Consider the following 19,596-nt stretch of genomic DNA (forward strand, 5'->3'; position numbering starts at 1 on the left):
TGGAGGATGTCATATAAAGATCAATATTTTAAGAATAAATTTGAGTAATCTGTCTTCTTTATCCTGTGAATTATTGTCCTTTTAGGTCATTACTGCGGTACTTCCCTTTCATTAACAGATATTGGCATACCTTAGTTAATCTCAGTGCAATGTATGTTCTTTGTAAGTAAAACATTTATTTTCCTTTTGGAGGATCATTTATAGGTTTATATGATGCTATTCTAGTGAAATTATTTTATCTGGGGTTTATTTCATTTTTGGAAATACTAGTAGGCACAGAAAATTGTAAATAAATAAACACGATCACATTTGACAGACTGCAGTTTGACAGAAAATCTTGTACATGGCATATAAAAAATGTGTTAGCTCAACATGGCAGATTTTTTTTCTTTTCCTTTTCCTTTTTCTTTTTTTCTTTTTTTTTTTTTTGCTTCTCTTTCTAACTTAATGTATATCTATACTGATCTAGGGAACTGCATGTGGAAAGAAGGATATGATAGTCCTTGGCTTTGCCCAAATGGAGAGCTTGGACCTTGTCTTGCTGTGTATTGAACTGGAGATCACCCAAAATATGCTTATCTTGGAGCTGAGCAATAGGATGCAGGTCATGGTAACTGTGGCAACCCAACTGGATGTTGCATCTGATTGTGAAATTTGTCTGTCCTGACCAGATTTAAGTTGTTAGGATATTTGTCATTGTGATAAACCAGTCAGAAATTACTACTCCATTTATGCTGGAAGAGCATTTGAAGAATTGCTTTTTATCACTTCTCAACTGTTTGCTCTCCTTCCAGTTGAGAGGTTGTATAGGCTAATGGTCCATAGTGGGTCAAGGTGAACTTAAGATTGATGCAATAGCAGTTTGCCATGGAGAAGGCTGTAGTAAAAAACATATCTGTGTACTCCTACAGAAGTGTTCTCATGTTTTTGTAGCTTTTTAGTTTGACAAATAAATAGCTAATTCTTGTTTTATGTAGATTTAGTTGGTTTATACTGCAAAATTCCCATAGTAGGACTAGTACTTTTTTGAGAAATGATGGTAATGACCTTAACTGCTGTGTTGATCAGCACTTAGCATATGTAATTTTTATCAGCTTAAACATAAGTTTGATTTATTCCACTTACTTTGGGATCTGGAATACTTTATTCTGTGCAGAATTGGTCATGTATGTCTTCTGGAAGGACGCAGATTATTTGTGGAAAGAGTGAGGATAGCTAGGGAAGCTGTTTTGTTGAATGACTGAAGCTGTGATATTTTATCACTGCAGGAGAAAAGAAAAAAGTTGCGGATTTTTATTTTATCTCTACATAAATCAAAATTGACTTAGTGTAAAAAATGTCAAGCTTACTTTTATAATCTTATTCTCATCAACATTCTCCTAGCTGTCCAGTAACAAACTGACCTTTCAATTACTTATTCTATGTGGCCGACTGACCTTGATTGATGATGTGTAGATTTTCAGCAGCAACTGGGACTACTTGCTACTAGTTGCTACTGGGCAAGAATTTGTTTCAAAAAGTATATGCACATTGCATATAACACACTTCCCTGTGGACTGCTTATGCTGAATTTATCACTTCTCCAGTTCAGTTTATTACAGAATAACAGAATGTTTGGTGTTGTAAGGGACCTCTGGAGGCCATCTACTCCAACCTCACTGGTCAGGCGGGGTCCCCTTGAATACACATTGCCCAGGATTGTGTCCAGACAAGTTTTGAATGTTTTCAGGGAAAGAGAGTCCATAAACTCTCCAGGCAACCTGTTCCGGATCTCAGTCACCCTCACAGTAAAGTTTTTCTTCATGCTCAGTAGGAACTTCCTTTGCTTCAGTTTGTCCCATTGCCTCTCATCCTATTGCTGGGCACCACTGTGAAGAGTCTGGCCCCATCCTCTTGACATCCTCCTGTCAGGTACTTATACACGTTGACCAGATCCTGCATGAGCCTTCTCCAGGTTGAACAGTCCCAGCTCCAGTCCCTTAATTATCTTAGTATGCCTCTGCTGAACTCTCTCCAGGAGCTCCATGTCTCTCTTGTACTGGCAGCCCAGCACTGGATACAGTGCTACAGGTGAGACCTCACCAGGGATGAGTAGAAGGATAGGATCACCTCCTTTGGTCTGCTGGCATCGCTCTTCCTAACGGAGCCTGGAAAAACCTTGGCCTCCTTGGCCATAAGGGCACACTGTGGGCTTATGGTCAACCTGTTGTCTACCAGGACCCCAAAGTCATTTTCTGCAGAGATAATTTCTAGTGGCTACTTGGCTTCCCCATGGTGACATATAGCTACAGGGAATGCTTATTACATAATTTTGATTTAAAAAGCAATTCTACTCTAACTTGTGACCCAAGAAAGTACTTCATTTCTCATTTATCTGCTTATTTTGGGAAAGCATGTCTGTATCTGTATGTTTTAGTTAAGAAATAATAAACAACAACGAACACTTCAAACCAACCCTAGCAAAACAAACAACGAAGTTTGACCCACCTTTGGCTGTTTATAGTTAAGAGAAATTATGGATAACTGAAAGAAAAGGAAGCTGAGTTTTTGGTTCATCATCTGTTGACATTATATGCGTTGCTGCAAGGTATCCTCTGCAAAATCTTTTAAGGCTCTTTTATTGTGCTGTTGAAAAAGAGAATACAGTTTGAAAATGATGAAATTACTAGACAGCTGCACCAGAGAGCCAGCTTTGGAGAAGTTTCCTTTTATTGCCAATGCTAATTAAAGATGCAAGTGAGGGACTGCTGTTCTGTATAAGATTGTGAGATAAATTTTAATGTCTGGTGCTTAATTTTTAATAAATACTGCATTTTCATTTATAAATGAAGCAATCACAAAATCCTCCCCTTGGTACTCTCTTTTTTTTTTTTAATAACAAAGTCATGAGTTGTTCAAGACATGGCATCACAAACAAAATTGCATATGCTGTTGAGATCTGTAGAGGCCTACATTACCTGAACTATCATTCAAGTACAAAAAGTTAGTCTTTGGCAAGATTCTTAAGTGCTGTGAAATCTTACTTTGTGACTATTATCTTAAAAAATAATTTTTTTAGATTGTTTTGTTTGTTTTTAAAAATATTTTACCTGCAGCTTTGAGGTACAAGGCCTAGTGATTTCTGCAAATGGCACTGCTTATCTTACAATGACCATGATGCTTATGGGGCCTGTAAAATAAAGCGTATGTTTCTTGGAGCAAAGCGTTTGCTTTTTGAACTGCTGTGTGGTTGGATCCCTGATTTCCTTGACTTATGGCTTCAAAACTTTCTGCTTCCTTCTAAGTGAGCAGGCTGTCAGTAGATTATGATAAACTTATTCTTAGCCTTCTGTGCAACTAGAATGGACCTACAAATTTAGATCAATTGCTTTTCCGGCATATTGCAGCCTGCTTTTGCTTTTACTTTTTTTAAAGCTTTCCAGCTAAGTTAATAATATAGCCTCAGATTTCTTCCACATCTGAACTCACTTGCTGCTTCTAAAGTTGTCAAATTAGTGCTCTGTAATAAAGTGTCTCTGTAGTGCTTTTAAATTTAAGTGTTAGTCTGTAGCTATAAAAAAGCACTTTTGTGCCTGCCTATGCAAAAGATGGGCTGAATTAATAGTTCATTGATAGCTGTGAAAGGCTGGATAAAAGCTTCTGTTAGCTGACTTCCTTACTGTTTCTCCGCTTCTCTGGGCATAGCTAGCAACATTGACTGAGATTACACCAAGCAACCGGAGAGATCTAATGGCTTGCTCCTGCAGAAATTATCTTTCATGCATCCTGGGTTTCTTATCAGGAATTGTGTCCTTGCTGGCACTACTGCTCATCTGATCCTTGATAAATCATTTCAATTCACTGCACCGGTAGGAAATTAACCTATGAAAAGAAGAAAGTTTGTTTTATCCTGAATTAAAACTCTGAAACTGTTTAAGAGGACTGGGCCAAGGAGGGACCCTGGTTACTTTCTGGGAGATAAGGAGTATCAAGGAAGGAAGCATTACCCTTGTCAATGAGAACCTATTTGATTAGCATTAGTTAAGCCAGCAGATGCTGAAATTGGCTGATACGTCAAGATGGACCAGAGTGATGCCAACTACATTTATCAAGTACTTAGGTTTGGCATAGCACTTGCAGTAGCTTTTCTTCCAGCCTGAATTTCTCTGCTGATAATCAGACTGATAGCTGTGATCTGAGTGCACAAAACCAGTATCTCCTGACACAGTAGGCTGGAGCCCAGAAATCCATACTATGCCTATGTAGTGAGAATATATTCTTTGGGAGCATGCTATCTCTTTTGAATAACCAGTAAGAACAGGCACTACTCTAAACTCAATCAGGCAAATGAGGCAGCTCTCCAAGCGCTGCCCTGACACAGCTCTGCACCATGGGGCCCACCCTTCAGGCACTGCCCCACACGGCTCCCCATTGGCAGCAGCTCCCCCAGCCCTCCTGCCCCACTGAAGGCTCCTCTCTATGGTCTGCAGCTCTGGCCTGGGCTGCTCCTGCTGTGGCTCCTCAAGGCCTCTTCCATTGCTACACCGTGAGCTCTTCCACAGCTGCATGTGGAGATTTCCTCTGTGTAGTGCTTATGGGCTGCAGGGGGACAGCTTGCTCCTTCATGGACCTCTCCTGGGCTGCAGGGAGCTTCTGCTCTGTGTCTGGAGTACCTCCTGCACTGCCCTTGGTTGCTGCATGGCTGCTTCTCTCATTTTGTCACTCCTCTCTCCCAGCTGCTGTGGTGTAGCAGCTTTTTTCCCTTCTTTAAATCTGCTTTCCCAGAGGCACATCCAGTGTTTCTCATGGTTCAGCTCTGGCAGTGGTGTTTCCCTTTTGGAGCAGCTGGAGGTGGCTCTGGTCTGATATGGGGCAGTGCTGGCTTCTGCTCACAGAGGCCATTCCCTACTGAAGCTTTTTCACGTAAGCCCAGTACAGATACTTTCTCCTAGTGGAGGAAAAAGAAGCCAAATTTTGAAATATTTAAGCAAAAACAAACAATTGGAAAAAATGTTACTTCCTAGTTTTATATTATCAATGCCATGGTCTAGTCTAGAATTATCTCTCTGCTTTGTTATTTATTTTCTCAGGCATATAGACGAGAAGCAGTTATTTGTCTTCGAATACTCCAGGATAATGATCTGGGAATGATAATGATCTGGGAATAAGCATTCTATCTTACTCACATCAGCATTCTCCCTATCGATCTGCCTTTTCTTCTAAGAAAGAGACCAAAACCCATTTTTGGCACCTCTGTAATCCTATCAGTTCTAACCAGTTTTAACAGTGTGACTTTCACGCTGTCAACCATATGATCATCACATCTTTAGCTCCTTTTGCCATAGGATTTCAGTCTACTGTGTTTTGACAAACTGCTAGTATTAAACTGCTGGAATTGACCTTCTTCACTCCACAGACTGAAGCAGAGGTTTTGCTTCCCCGTCTGCAGAGCTACAATTCTGGTGTCTGCTCAGCATATGCTAGCACCATATGTGAGAAAGGGAGGTGTTAGCTTCCCCCTTCTCTCTGTGTGTAACCTGGGAAGCTGTGGGTTATGCCTTACATATGCATACGGAGTACTGACTGTAATTCATGTATGATCACAGCAGGCTCAAGTTCTGTGCTGCACTCTCATAGCTACATAGATGGCCAGTTAAGTCTGTGTCAGATTCCTATTCTACCATCTTCTTTCTTGCTGAATGTTGCATTTTTAAATCTTTTTTTTTATTGTTTTCGTTACATGGATTGATTCTTACAGTGTTACGTTAACTGTATGATGCTAATAAATCTTAATGTAACAGATCAAAGCAGACATCCTTCAAGGTTCTGTTTTGTTTTTATCATATACAGTGATAGAGACCATTTTTCTTAAACCGAGACTGCAATGCAGAAGAGACAATGAGTTTTGGGGGCTGGAGGGGGGAGAGGGATGGTGGAGGGGATGAAGTCACTTCATCTGGCATCGCTGAAAGAAGTGTCTGTGCCCTGCTCTGAAAATCGCTGGAGCAGATCATCCATTTGCTTAGCAGGTTGCTGGCGCTTAATGAACAAAGTTCACGAAGGTGTGAAAGGGCCATTACAGTGTCATCAGCAATGAAAGGCTATCACTTACTGTGGGAACAGATATTCGACTTTTGAACTGTCTTTTGAAGTCTTGAAATTCTTTTCACCCCAGCCCATGCCACAGATGGAGGAGCGGGGCGGCACCTTTTGTTTTTGACTTTTTGCCTGACTTTTGGAAAAAAAAAAAAATACTTAAGATTGAAAAAAAAGAGTATAAAAGAATGCATGTTGTCTGAATAAAGATTCCTTCTCATGCTTACAGGCTGGTGGAAAAGGAAAAGAATGGCTTCTGATGGGAGAAACCAGAACCTAGCACGTCCTCTTCGAGCAGCAGAGCACTTACAGGAAGGGGCTGTCCTTTGTGTGCGTGCATGTTTATTTCTTCCCTTAGATTTTTGTGAAGGCTTTGAGGTGTAACGGAGTGCACGTGTAAGATGTTTCTTGCTTTAGAGCTCTCACAGCTTACCAAGGCATTAAAGCTAATGATTGGTAATATTTGTTTGCTATACAGCTCTTAACTCCAGAGACTGCATAAATGCACTCACTGTGGTTACATTTTTTTTTTTTTCCTTTTCAAATTCTCACTAAACATGGACGATCTAATAAGTGGGCAAACTACCTCTAATATTACTGTTTAAATGTCTTTGGTTTCCCTGCACTACCAGGCTTCAGTGCAAATAATGCTTGAAAAAGCATGTAGTAAAGCTTCTTTCAAATAGATCTTACAAGTGATTTGACGAGGAAATCTCTCTCTCTGCACCATGGAAACTGTTGACTTCCATCAGTGAAAATTGCAAAATGATTATAATTATCTGGAACTTTTTGGCTGTGCCGTATGAGAATGATAGTGTCACCTCACTAGTAATTTTATTTTCAAGCTGATGATGGTCTTATAGACAAGAGTATATCCTTACCATCTAGTGCATTTAATGTTCATGTGCATGTATCCAACTATTTTTTATAACTCCTGAAATTCGAAATAATTGAGAAATGTCTGATTCATGTCTTGGCGAAAATGTGTGTCTGTTCTCAGATTTCAAGGAAAAGATTCTGATATTCTTAACAATCCCCTAGTTTCATAGAAGTGAAGGAAAAGCTTAATAGAAACATTTTTGTGGGAGGAAGCCATGATGAAAAGAAGATAGTTTTGATAAAAAACATGACGGATGTCTTTCTATGAGAGTATGGGAATGTGAGAAACTATAGAAGTCTAGGAAGAATGGCGCATCACAGCACGATGAATTTTTTTTCTTTTTTTCCCCTGTATTTTCATATTTTGGGCAGGACTTAAACATGAAAGAACATATCCCAGGGTATTATAAATTCTAATAAATTCTTTGAATCATTGGTACTACTGAAATTGTTGAAAGCTATGCTTGCTGGGATTCTAATATGTTTCACATTTAACTTGTATATTCTCTGCCTCTCCTATTACATCTGAAGGGTGGGGTGGAGTGGATTTGTATTAAACCAAAACCTTTTCTGATCTATGCCTGTTAGGAGATATCTAAAAGTCTTTGAAGTCAGTGGAAAGATTCCCACTGGCTATAGTGTACTGTGGATCACATGCTTTGTGAATTCTTCCTTTATTGTGTCATTTTGTATCTTTTACATAGTTAGTATTCTTCAGTAATTTATTGCCTGCTTTCTCACATCTGTTACAGGGCCAAGAATGTACTGTTGGCACTTAACATATAGTAAAAAGATAGTCTTTTTTTTTTTCTGACCAGGTTGTTTCTTCAAGATACGTGTCTTGGATTGATAGAGATTTTGAAAATATGGTTTAATGTGAACCCTTGAAGTATCAGGAGGGACTTTTTGCACTTCTTTAATAACTTATTTATTAGTAAACTGCAATAAGACTTCAGTCTGCAGTCTATAAAAAAATAATCTTGGTCATCTGTTCGTTCTGGAAACTTTGTAAGTTAACTGTTTTTTGTTACATTTCTTCCCCAGTGAGAGAAGTTCATATATATTCTGAACAATGTGAGCTAAAACTAAAAGGAATGAAAATAGAGGGAAAACAGCTTGGACAACTATTTTGATTCAGGATGGTCCCTAGAATAATGTCACTACAACTTCATCTAAAAAGTATTTGGGACTTTTTTTTTCCCCATTACAAATAGGAGAATGTGATGTTCATATACAGTACCTAGGGTGCATGATCATGATTTGATTATCTGCCCTTCTCATTTTCATTTATTTTTCACTCTACATTGTGAGATTTGTGGGGTTTGTTAGTCATTTATCATTGTATCTTCGATAGTGTTTTTTTTTCTCCCTTTAGTTATTATTTCATTAATCTTCTAGCTGAGAATGAAAAATTTGTCAGTTTGAAGGAATAGAAAGGGGAAAAAGAAGAGGTTCAATTTGGGGAGATACCCTGATGATCAAGGCGAGATGGAATCTGTGAACCGTGGAAGATAAGAGCTCAGAAAACTATGAAATTCATAACCTTGCTGTATGTAGAGTGAATAAGGTATTGTTAGGCACATCTACTCTCCAGTCGTAAGCTAAAAGTACATTTTAGTGAATCCCTATTTGGCAAGTAAAAGACTATTTAAAAGGAATTAATCTATTTGATGATAGTTTAACATATTTCTAAAGAAGATACATTTTATGCTATATAAATGGTCTGAAGAGTCACACTTGTGATTCTGTAGAAGTGAACATCAACAACATATCATTATTTGTATAGGTTTAGATATTAAATGAATTTCTTGCAATTTAAAATGTGTGCCTTGTGATGCCGCCTACTTTTCAAACAACATGAAAACCATTCCTTTGTAGATGTTAGTCTGCAACAAAGTGTTGTTTATACCATGGATCAAATGTGCAACATTTAAAAGGCATTATAGGCATATTACTGACTCTCATTATGTGACAGAAGTGTGTCAGTGAAATTAACAGCAACAAAAAAGACAAAGATTTTCTTACCCCTTAGTTGGGAGGTAGCAGCTGTTTGAGTAATTCCATAGAGAGGTAACAATGACCAACTGACTCGCACGTTTTAAAGAAGAAATGATATCAAATCCTTTGAGGATGCCATATGCTCTGTGCTTTGAAGCAGGCTGCGAACAGTATCATAGCAATTAGACAGACTGGAGACTCTGCTAAAATTTTATCCGAAATGCCAGCAGAGACAAATTTCTTGGGGCTTTTTAACTGGGGACAGAGGCACGTACCTGTGCTCCTGTTATTTATTAGAAAATACGTTATTTAAAATACAGATTTTTTTTAGTCTGCTGTACAGAGCTATACATTAGGTGTTTTTTTAATTATTAATAATAATATGAGGTAATATTTAAAATAATTCTAACTTCTTCTGTCATCTGTGAATGATATATGAAGTACTTAAAGTGTGCTGAAACAGTCTTTGTGAATGCTGCTGGGGCACTGGGATGATTGCTGGACCCAGGACTGCTGCTGGGTCTGTTCTGTACCTTGGAATTGACCTTCTGTAGTTTGATGCAACTTCTTACCAGACCTCTTCTGGTTTTAGAAAGGCTATATTGACTGCTTTCCTGAACTGGGCACGTACAAATGATGTGCGCTGATGTTTAGGGGATAAGTTGCTCACCAAACTTCATTGAGCTCAATGCAAGAGCCTTGTATCACGAGAGATATATTTGGAGCCATTAGGAAGCAGAGAGGCCTATTAGCTGAAACTGCTACAATGATGTTTTCAGTCTATACAACACAGTCTCCAGAGAGCTGCCAGGACGTATAACCCTCCGTTAACAAGCTGAGAGATGGTTTGTCTGAGGATGCCCGTATATACTCAGTTACTATATCCATTTTGAAGCTAGGCCTTTTCTGCTGTGCAGGTTGCATTATTTCTTTGCCTAATAACTGACAGCAGGATCCACAGTGGCACTTGACTGTTTTTTCCAGTGTCTTGGTTCTGTCTGGCTGTTCACAAAGAGCCTGTCTGACCCTCTAGGCATCTTGGCATTCAGCTTTTCTTTTATTTAAATCACATTTCTTGTACGTGTACAAAAAATAGTCTCCTGAGCTTTATCCTTCCTGCTTACAATGCTTTCTAATGTGGTGTTGCAGGACGGAGTACTGGGATTCTCAGCTCTTCCTGTAGCCCTTCTCCTCCCTACCCCAGCCCTCATCCAGAAGCGCATCAAATCCTCAGGCTGGTCACTGAATTAGTTTGGTTTCCTGTCACTTGATGAAGTTAAGGACTATCGAAAGAGCCATAAAACCGAAGTATTGCTTAAGAGATGGTCAAAATTATAGGCATGTGGTGTTGAAAGGCTTATGGTCTGGGATTTGTGTTTTCTTACACCTAATAACAGAGGAAGCACAGAGGAAGGAATGAAGGATCCCATGTTTATCTGTGATGCAGTGAGAGTATATAAAACTTTGAATCAATATTGACCATCAAGTCTACAGGTAGGACGATTCTAAGGATTATTATATATTTGAGAATAAGAATAAAAATACTTCCTGGAAGATTTTGTTTCTGTGTTTGTGGGTTTTTTTTAATCCCTCATAGAGACAGATGTTTGAAGCTGTAAAGCTTACCCTTGTAGAGCTACTGTCAATCAGCATGGGTTAGCGTGTGTACCATAGTTCTGTTTAAACATAGTTCTATAGTCTGTCTTGCTTCTTCTGGTAAGTTGAGTTATGTGTACATACTTACATACACTTGAATTGAGTATTTTGATGATGTATTTTAAAAAAAAAAGGTATGTATATGTATACATATTTGGGATTTGATTTTTCTGGTTATTGTTTTAAAGCATCAGATATGTTTATAATGTATGGCACAGCAGTGTAATATTCTATGTGACCACTGAATTATATGCTTAGATGTTTACCTAGAGTGAAGGAAAGAAAGAAAATATCCTTCCCTTTATTTTTACGTTAGGAGCTTCTACATTTTCTTTCCTGCTTCTCAGGGTTGTGAACACTGACATTTCTGCTAAAGCCCTGCGCTGTCAGTGACTGTGGACATGTGGTGCTCGGTGGAAATGTCTCAGTGGCTGTGGTATCAATTCTTCAGGGCACCTAATGGCCAATCAGGGTAAATCAAGAAATCTGCGAGTAATGGCCGATACTTTGAAATGCCTTCGCTGCTGCAGCAGGAGGAAAGACAGGGGTGTGGGCTGTCCTCGAGCACTGGCATTGCTGTTGCCTGCTTTAACGAGCCATGGCAACCAGGGGGAGAGGATCCTGGGGCATCTCAGCTCTGAGTGTGCCATCTGCCACCTCTCAGCTGAAAAAGCCCTTCTCTCCCCATGTCTGACAGGAAGGCAGTGGGAGGTGTTTGCTCTGGAGGAAAAATGCAGTCCTGGAGAGGCGGGGAGAGGATAAAGATCCTCGCTGGGGTGGGGGCAGACTGAAGAGAGACTGTTTGGAGAAAAGGTTTCTTTCCTTTTGAGGAAACAGTATTGCTGTTTGTCTCAGTGATGTGATGGTGGTCTCCATCACTTTTTGCTTCGGGTGTTGTGTGCTGTTAATCAGTTTGCATCCTTCTAAAACTGCATGCGGTCACTTGTTATTCTAAGTCATTGGCACAAAATGATGTAGGGCAGTCTGATAAAGAGGACTAACTGTAGATATTAAAATATCTCCTCTGTTACACTTGAGAGGTCCTTCCTGTTGAAATTAAAATGAATTGAAGTGGCTGCCTGGATTCCTTGCAAGCACTATGCTTTGGGCTGGAAGGAACAGCCTGCAGCACTCCTGTTAAAGGTGGCATATGGTGAAATTTTGACAGTAGGGTCAGTTCAGAGCCAGGATCTGGGAGTCAGGATATTTTGGGAAGGAAATTTGCAGAGGCTTCAGGCTAGCTCTAAATTCAGTGAGACTCTCGGCTTCAGCATTGTCTGCTGTCATGCTTAACTTCTCATTTGGAAAGCAACAAATAGCCCAGCAACCTTAAAAGATTACTGGTCTTTAAGAAACTAAACAAGTAAGCATATAAAACAGATGGTTGTCTCTCATTTTGCCAGGTGACGTACACAGAATCAGAATTGTCTCTTCAAATAACTGGAAGAAAACTTTCACTGTAAGTCCAGTGAACCCCAGGGAGAAGGTGGTGGTCAGTAGGAGGAGGTGGGGACAGCAGCTCTGGGGGATGCCCACAACGAAGTGCCATTGTATTCAGTGCCATAGCCATTGCTCTTCCAATACCTCTTTAGAGCTTTTGAACCTTTCTAAATAATGTAAAATGAATCATTGTTGTAAAATCAGTATGAGCATGCCAAAAGAGTAGAAAATGAAGGTGGGCTATAACTGTCAATACAGAGAGTATTTTTTTTATACAAATCCATATAGAGGCAAAGAGAAGTGAGCATAATGTAAGTGTAGTGTATAGGAAGCTGTGATTTTCATTACAAGGTTTGAGATGGACAGGTACATAAAAGATTAGATTTGAGTTCAACATTTTGGATCTTGCCTGTCTATACCATTCTTTTTTTTTCTTAGGATTTTGAGTATGTTCAGTTTTTTCACTGTTGCCACTTTGTGCATCTGCTACTTTAATGTCTACAGTAAGTTGCACTGTTAATGAAGGAGCAAAAACAGAGTTTTTGCTATTACATTGTATTTGTTATTGACTTTATACATTCTTCTTTATATAAAACAAATCTGGATTTTGTAATATATAAATAAGGAACTCCGTTCAGAAAGCTGACTGATTAATAAATGGTCCAATGGTTCAGCGCTGCGGATTCCATATCATTTTATCTGACTGTGAATTGACAAGTTATGTCAGGCAGTTGGGAAAAGAATGCAGTTTAATTTCTTTTGTACTACTGCAATTTCTTTCAAGAAGTAAAATACTTTAATTAAAAAGACAGCTGAAATCATTGCTCCAATTGTCCTTGTTTTATCAGATTTTTTATTATGTTTCTTAAGTTGCAGTCTTAACCATTAACTATTCTTATCTTTATATTGGTTATCTATTGCATGAAAATATTTTTTCCGTAAGATATTGTTATTTCTTATTTTCTTCTGGAGATTGTGTTTAGATTACTTATATCAGGAAGAAAAATAAAGCAATACTAATTTCCCAACTACCTGTTTCTTGTCTGAAATTTAACCTAGCTTAAATTAGGCTTTCAACAGCATACTTTTGCTTTAAGTCCATCGCTAGACAGTCTGGTTAGAACTAATGAACGTACTATGAGATGATTAATACTTGCATTATTCCATATATATTTTTCCTCCGAGTCATACTTGCATTTCTCTCTTAGAATAATCTCTTTTTTGACTATTTCTTTTGTTGCAGAACAGATAGGTGGGGCACTTAATGCTATAGATCATTCTGCCTGTGTAAAGTACCGACGGCCACGTCAGACGTCTTTTCTCTCTGTATCTAGATTGATCCTGTCCTCGGGTCACCCATCATCTTTCTTTCTCTCTTCTTCTGTCTGAGAAACAAAAGAGGGGGGAGCAAGGGAGGAACAAACAAAAGAGAAATAAAAAGTGAGGGAGAGCATGGAAGGGCAGCGGGAATGACGGGGCAGCTTTCTGAGAGTCTGTCCCGTGTGAGCATGAAGATGAAGGACAAAAGTCAGTCCAGGGAATTCGAGTGCTCCCCAGAAAGTGTTATGCAGATCTTAGGGAGTCTGGTTTTCCAAGTTTTCCACTGTTCACCACAGTTCCACTCAGTGTGCTTCTTATCCTTGCAAGAGACCTGGGCTCTGTCGCTGTCTCACTGTCTGGACTTTCATCTAGCAGCAAATAACACAGTAATGGCCATATGCAGACTACCACTATTATTTTTAGTGTACATCTTTCCTTTAACAAAGTGTGCTTCTGGGTGTGTGGATGAAAGCCCAACTACCCATGCTCTGTCTTTTTCCCGTCTCTTTGTGTTTAAAGAGAGAACTGGTTCTGTAGGAGGCAGCGCTCAAACATCACAAAAAATGACACCCATGATTGTATTGTTTCAGCTGCATTGGAAAAGTTCATTCTCCTTTGTTTTGAAAGCTACCAGAACAAAGCTCTCTTTCCCTGTAATAAGGCCTGTGGCTCCTGCATTCCTCTGCACATCATCAGCAGAAGATCAGGCAAGACAACGCAGTGGTTACTTCTCTGAGTCTTTGATAGTTCTGTCACCTTGGTTTTCAGAAATTGATGAGTCTGTCAGCACATTCATTTCTGGACACTTTAAAAGACACTGAGCATTTGTTTCAGTGCCCTGTACTTCAAAATCTGATGTGACTTTTGAAGGTGACTGCAAGGAAGATGAGTAGAGATGCTTCACGCAGCAGAGTTGCTCAGCTGTTGCTTGCTTTATTAGCAAGAGTACACTGACTTTGTACATGAATTCTTTCCTCTTGCAGATGAGAAGACTGTGCGGCAATGCCAGCTTCTGGTTTTCAGTTGAACATTTGGAACTTCTTTTCTTCCTTGGGTACCAGTGTGGGAGCCTTGCTTTGGTTTCGAATTCCCATGGAACTCTCCATGGAGAATGCTTTGCAATGTCGGCAAGTAGCAGAAGAGCTTTCATGTACTGTCTAGCAACGGATTGAGAAACTTAATGCTATAGGAATTTCTCCTTTCCTTTTCCCTTAGATAATTTATTATAATTTTTTTTCTTAGATTGGCTTTTCTCAATAATTTTACCCTGAATTTTCTCAAAATTGCTACTCATCTTGTTCTCTCCCTTTTGTGCCATTAACTTTTGTAACTGTTGGCAATAAGATTTCTTTTGAAGACTTTAACTCCTGCTTGGCTGCTTGGAAATCCTTTTTGATTAATGGCTACAGTAAAGTTGACTCACATTCAAGGGTATTATTTGTATTGATTGTGTGTGCAAAAATAAGTTGTGGAAATGTTGCTACTAGGAATTAGTAAAAGATGGGTGAGAATGAGGCCAGTATGGATAACACTGCTTTGAGACAAGGGAAGGGCCAGCTGTGCTCTGGGAATCCCTTCTTGCAATTGCCACAATTCCACACTTTGAAGATTTTTGGTAAGTTTGGAGAGAGTGGAACCATAGTGTGGAATGGGAAGGGTTTGTTGCTCAGCGCTAATGTTTTATTCAACAAATGTATCCACCTCAGATATGGGTCCAGCTCCCAGCAGATGTTGAATCTCTCTGACAAAAGTGCTGTGTGCATGTGAGAGATGTGCACATTGTGGGTGTTTGCACATTAGGAAAATGATTTCACAACTGTTTTGCCTCTGTGCTTTCTGATAGATGGCACCATATTGCCAGCTCTGTGAACTGCTTGTCATGGAGAGGGAGGAGAACAGACTATGACAAACAACTCCTGGAAAGTAATTTTTCTTCATGTCAGTAAAATTGAATAATAGAACAGCATACAGAGCCATAGCAGAAGCTTCTTTTGTAAGCGGTCAGTTTCTAATGTGTATTTGTCATTTTAATTGAGTAACGCATTTTTCAGCATTAACCAAAAACAGAAGATTCTTATTAAGTCTAGGAGAGACATAAAGAGAGACAAACTGATTAATCTTAATCCTGTGCAGTGTGAAAGATTTTATATATAGCCCCTGTGATCTGTGCTCTGACTTTTTAATCCAGAGTCCTGGGAGCTGAGTAGCAATTCCGAATGTGCCAGAATGCTTCTGCAAACCCAGATTGAGCCATCTTTTGAAAAGGTTCCCTCTGAACCCCCTTCTGCTAGACCTCTCTAAATCTCCAACCCTCGCATTATCAACATTGTTTGTCTTTATAATTGTAAACTAAAAAGTAAGCAATGACATTATGGACACTCCAGATGGTGGAGGGCATCTGTACTGTATCCTTCAGCTCTGTAGACAAGGTTAGGCAACATAGTTTTGTATTATTATTTATTATTTTATTTATTTATCATTATTTAATGACAGATTGAATTGCATTTTGGAAGCTACATTCTTTGTTGGATGACTTGATGGAGAACAAAGCCTGTAGATCCTGAGGCTTATAACTTAGCCAGGAACACCCCAATTTCCTTTGATGACATTGAACTAAAACCTACATGGGATCCTTGTCAATGCCCTGTCATTTCCATTGGTACTTGCCAGGGACCTGTTTCTTGTACATTTGTTATCATCTCTTACATCAGTGTTTAAGGAACGTTCCAGATAGTGTGGAAGGAGGAAGGAAAATATGTAATGTGTTTCTTTGTCTAACTTGCTTTATAAGTGAGAAGCAGTATCATGGATTTCACTTTACATCCAAATGCTAAAATCTGTGCCTATATAGCTTGGTTTGATAGAGATAGTTAAGATACTTTAGCTCTCCAGCTGAGTGCAGGGATACTGCTTCTCAGACAATACAGGAAAACAATTTTATTCTTTTTCTAGGACAGAAAAGGGAGATATAAACATTAGAAAGCCTGTGAAACAGATGGTGATTTAACTGGTAAAGTTATTATAGATAGGATGGCAGTCATTCAGACAGAAGATGTGCAAATCGTAATAGCTTCTCAGGTGCATATGCATGATATGAGCTGTGTTACAGAGGAGGTCAAGCAATCAGTTTTACATTCATATCCTGAGCCTCCGTCATTTTTGTTAGATCACTCTCCTGTGAGCAACTTATTCCGTCAGGGCATGGAAATTTATTCTCAGATGAAGAGTGTTTGTTTGGCAAAGGAGGCAGGAAATTCAAAACTATCTTGACCTGTTTCTAGATGGCCAAGGTAAAATTACTTTTAGTCTAGTTGAGATATCGTAGTGACATTATTTAAAATACAAGTGAAGTTTTTAACTTGAGGAAGATAACAAAAATATTTGTTTTTTTTATGTGCAAAAGAACAACTCTCATAATTTCCTGCTGTTCTCCTATGTTTATAAAGTGCTTTTCATTAGAAATATCCCCATTCTCTTTTTAAGAATACACATGTAGTTATGAACCTACCGGTTTTGTAATTCATTGTAGAATCTATCCATTAGCACAGTGTCATGTAGATGAGTTTTGACATTCTTTGCATAAAGAAAGAAACAAACATTTCTAAGTATTGACCCAAGAACAAACTGATGTACTAACATCTCCTCGAGAATGCAGAAAGCCTGAGACAGGAACTTCGATCTTTTAGACCATTCATATTATCTCTTTGGAGTGTCAGTTCTCAAACTGTATGATAAAAATGTCAGCGGCAATGTTATCCATTGTAGTGTTCATCACTTTCACAGAGGTATTCAGTAACTGAGCCTGTTTCTTAGTCCCTGGTCATTTTTTGAATCACTAAATCCTTCATTCCCCTCTTCTGTGCAGCTGCCAAATTTTCCTCCTGCTACAATGACATTGATCATGTACTCTTAAAACAAAATTTACTTATTTAATACAAAATGTAATGCAGGTGTGATAATGCATTTTAATATAAATTTCTGCCTCATTAAAAAAACAAAATTAGCACTCTCTGTGATGGAGGATAAGTAAATTGAATGTAATGTCGGTGAATATTTTAATGACTGTATTACCAACTCACATATGGTTCAATAAAATTTCTGAGGAATTGCAGAAGTATTTCCAATTTATCTGGTAAAGCATAGCAATAATAGGACACTTGGACAAAAAAGTATAGACTTCTCTACAGGCCTCAGAGCAAGAACTATTGAACCAAGTTTAGAGTCAGAACCAACAGATGGGAGCATTATAGTTCTGATCTGTTTTTAAGTAGATGATGATCTAGAAAATCTGAGCAAGGCTCTGATATGGGCATATATTTGCATGTCTGTAACATGAATATATGCCTTCTCAAATTCCAGTCTCTGTTAGTGCTTTCTTTGTGCTTCTAGATTTGACACATTGCACATGTGGGAGGAACAGCCAGTAACACCTGCCTTGCCTGTGAAATGACTCTTTTTCATTCCGGGGGTTTGGAAGAGCAGGGCATGCAGGAGCTCCACCAGCCTTGCTTATGCCTTGGTACCACTCTGATTCCCAGATGTAACCATCTGCAGGGAGTGGAAGAGAAAAATGGACCAGAGACATCCAGGAGAGTTAGGAAGATGTTCAGGACTTTAATCCCATGTAAAATGGGAAACTGCGGAGGTGACCATGGTGAATAAAAATCACGAAGTAGATGTAGCTGGACATGGCATGTATGTGGAAGTCAGCAAAGTCACAGTGAAAATTAACTCATTTTCTTCCAAAAATTACGTAATTTCCATCTTAGACTTTGCAAAAGAATTATTATGTACTGTTTTAAGACAAATTAAAAAGGTAGATGTTGGAATCTAGCATATCTATCGTGTGTGTTCTAAAATTGAAAATCTCAACAAAGCCTCAGCAAGCCAATAGACCAACTTTTACATTAAGTGCTTTTTTAAGGGCTGAAGATAATGGGAAGTGGGATAAGCACTTCAGGGCTTTACTAAAGGTGGATTATGTCAGACAAAACTGATATCTGTCTGGATAAAATTAATTAATTTCTAGACCAAGTGGATGTGGTTGATGTCATCTATTTGTACCAGGCATCTGGAAATTAGTATCTGAATATTTATAGTAAAAAAAAAAAGGAATAATGGATAAATATAAGTAAAATATGAAATTAGCTAAGAGGGAGAAAGAAGTAGTTAATGTTGAATGAGAAACTATTGGACTGTGTATATGTCACTAACAGAGTGGCTGAAGGATGAGTCTTGTGATCAGTCTTAGTTTTTTTTTCCCAAGAGACTTGACCACCAAAGGTAAGAAGTTTACTAGTGACAAAAGTTAACTGGCAACATAAATATAAGAAGGATTACAATTACATACAGCAAAGTCTGGATAGACCCCAGGATAAGGGTAATGCAGTGAGAGGAAAGTCATCAGTGTAAAATAAAAAGCTACGTGTTTATGGGCCAATAACAGTAATTTCTGCTGTATGACCATGGAGGAAGAAGAAATTAGGTCAATTAGTTGGTCACTAAATGAGAAAGACATTTTTTATTGTATATGAGTTGGAAAGGGATATGAAATTGTAGAGTGAATTTGAACTTGATTCTGTACAGAAAAAGGGAATTATTTGTAATTGTTCATCACAGTGGAGAGATGATTTGAAAGTGTCAATTTGTAATTTTGTTTTCTTGTAAGGAAAGAAAATGTATGTTAGTTTTAGCAAATTCTATGATGGAATATTCATTTTATTCAAGGGGAAAGGATAATAGAGTCATAGAATTGCTCAGGTTGGAAAAGACCTTCAAGATCATCAAGTCCAACCGCAACCTAACCATACTACCCTAACTCTAACAACCTACCGCTAAGTCATGTCCCTGAGCACCACATCCAAATGGTTTTTAAACACATTCAGGGATGGTGACTCAACCACCTCCCTAGGGAGCTTGTTCTGGTGCTTAACAACCCTTTCTGTAAAGAAGCTTTACCTGATATCCAACCTAAACCTCCCCTGGTGCAACTTGAGGCTGTTTCCCCTTGTCCTGTCACCAGTGAGAAGAGACCAACCCCGCTCTCACTGCAATCACCTTTCAGGTATTTGAAGAGAGCAGTAAGGTCTCCCCTCAGCCTCCTCTTCCCCAGACTAAACAGCCCCAGTTCCTTTAGTCTCTCCTCGCAGGGCATATTCTCCAAGCCCTTCACAAGCCTTGTTGCCCTTCATTTATTTTTGATTCATTTATTTTAAAAGACAAGACTAA

The 19,596-nt window shown here is 38.8% G+C and overlaps 1 long non-coding RNA gene across 3 annotated transcripts in view; it reads left to right on the top strand.

Moving 5' to 3' along the window:
• Positions 1–19,596, top strand: part of LOC110397384 — a 50,732-nt gene that overhangs the window by 23,150 nt on the left and 7,986 nt on the right. For 2 of the 3 annotated variants that reach the window (XR_002437760.1, XR_002437745.1), the window contains exon 3: positions 6,305–7,348. This is a non-coding gene — a long non-coding RNA (uncharacterized LOC110397384). Of the gene's footprint in view, positions 1–6,304; positions 7,349–19,596 lie in introns of those variants that run through there. The other variant, XR_002437781.1, reaches the window with a different exon arrangement.

Source organism: Numida meleagris, chromosome 1, assembly GCF_002078875.1.
Source record: "Numida meleagris isolate 19003 breed g44 Domestic line chromosome 1, NumMel1.0, whole genome shotgun sequence".
Taxonomy (NCBI): domain Eukaryota; kingdom Metazoa; phylum Chordata; class Aves; order Galliformes; family Numididae; genus Numida; species Numida meleagris.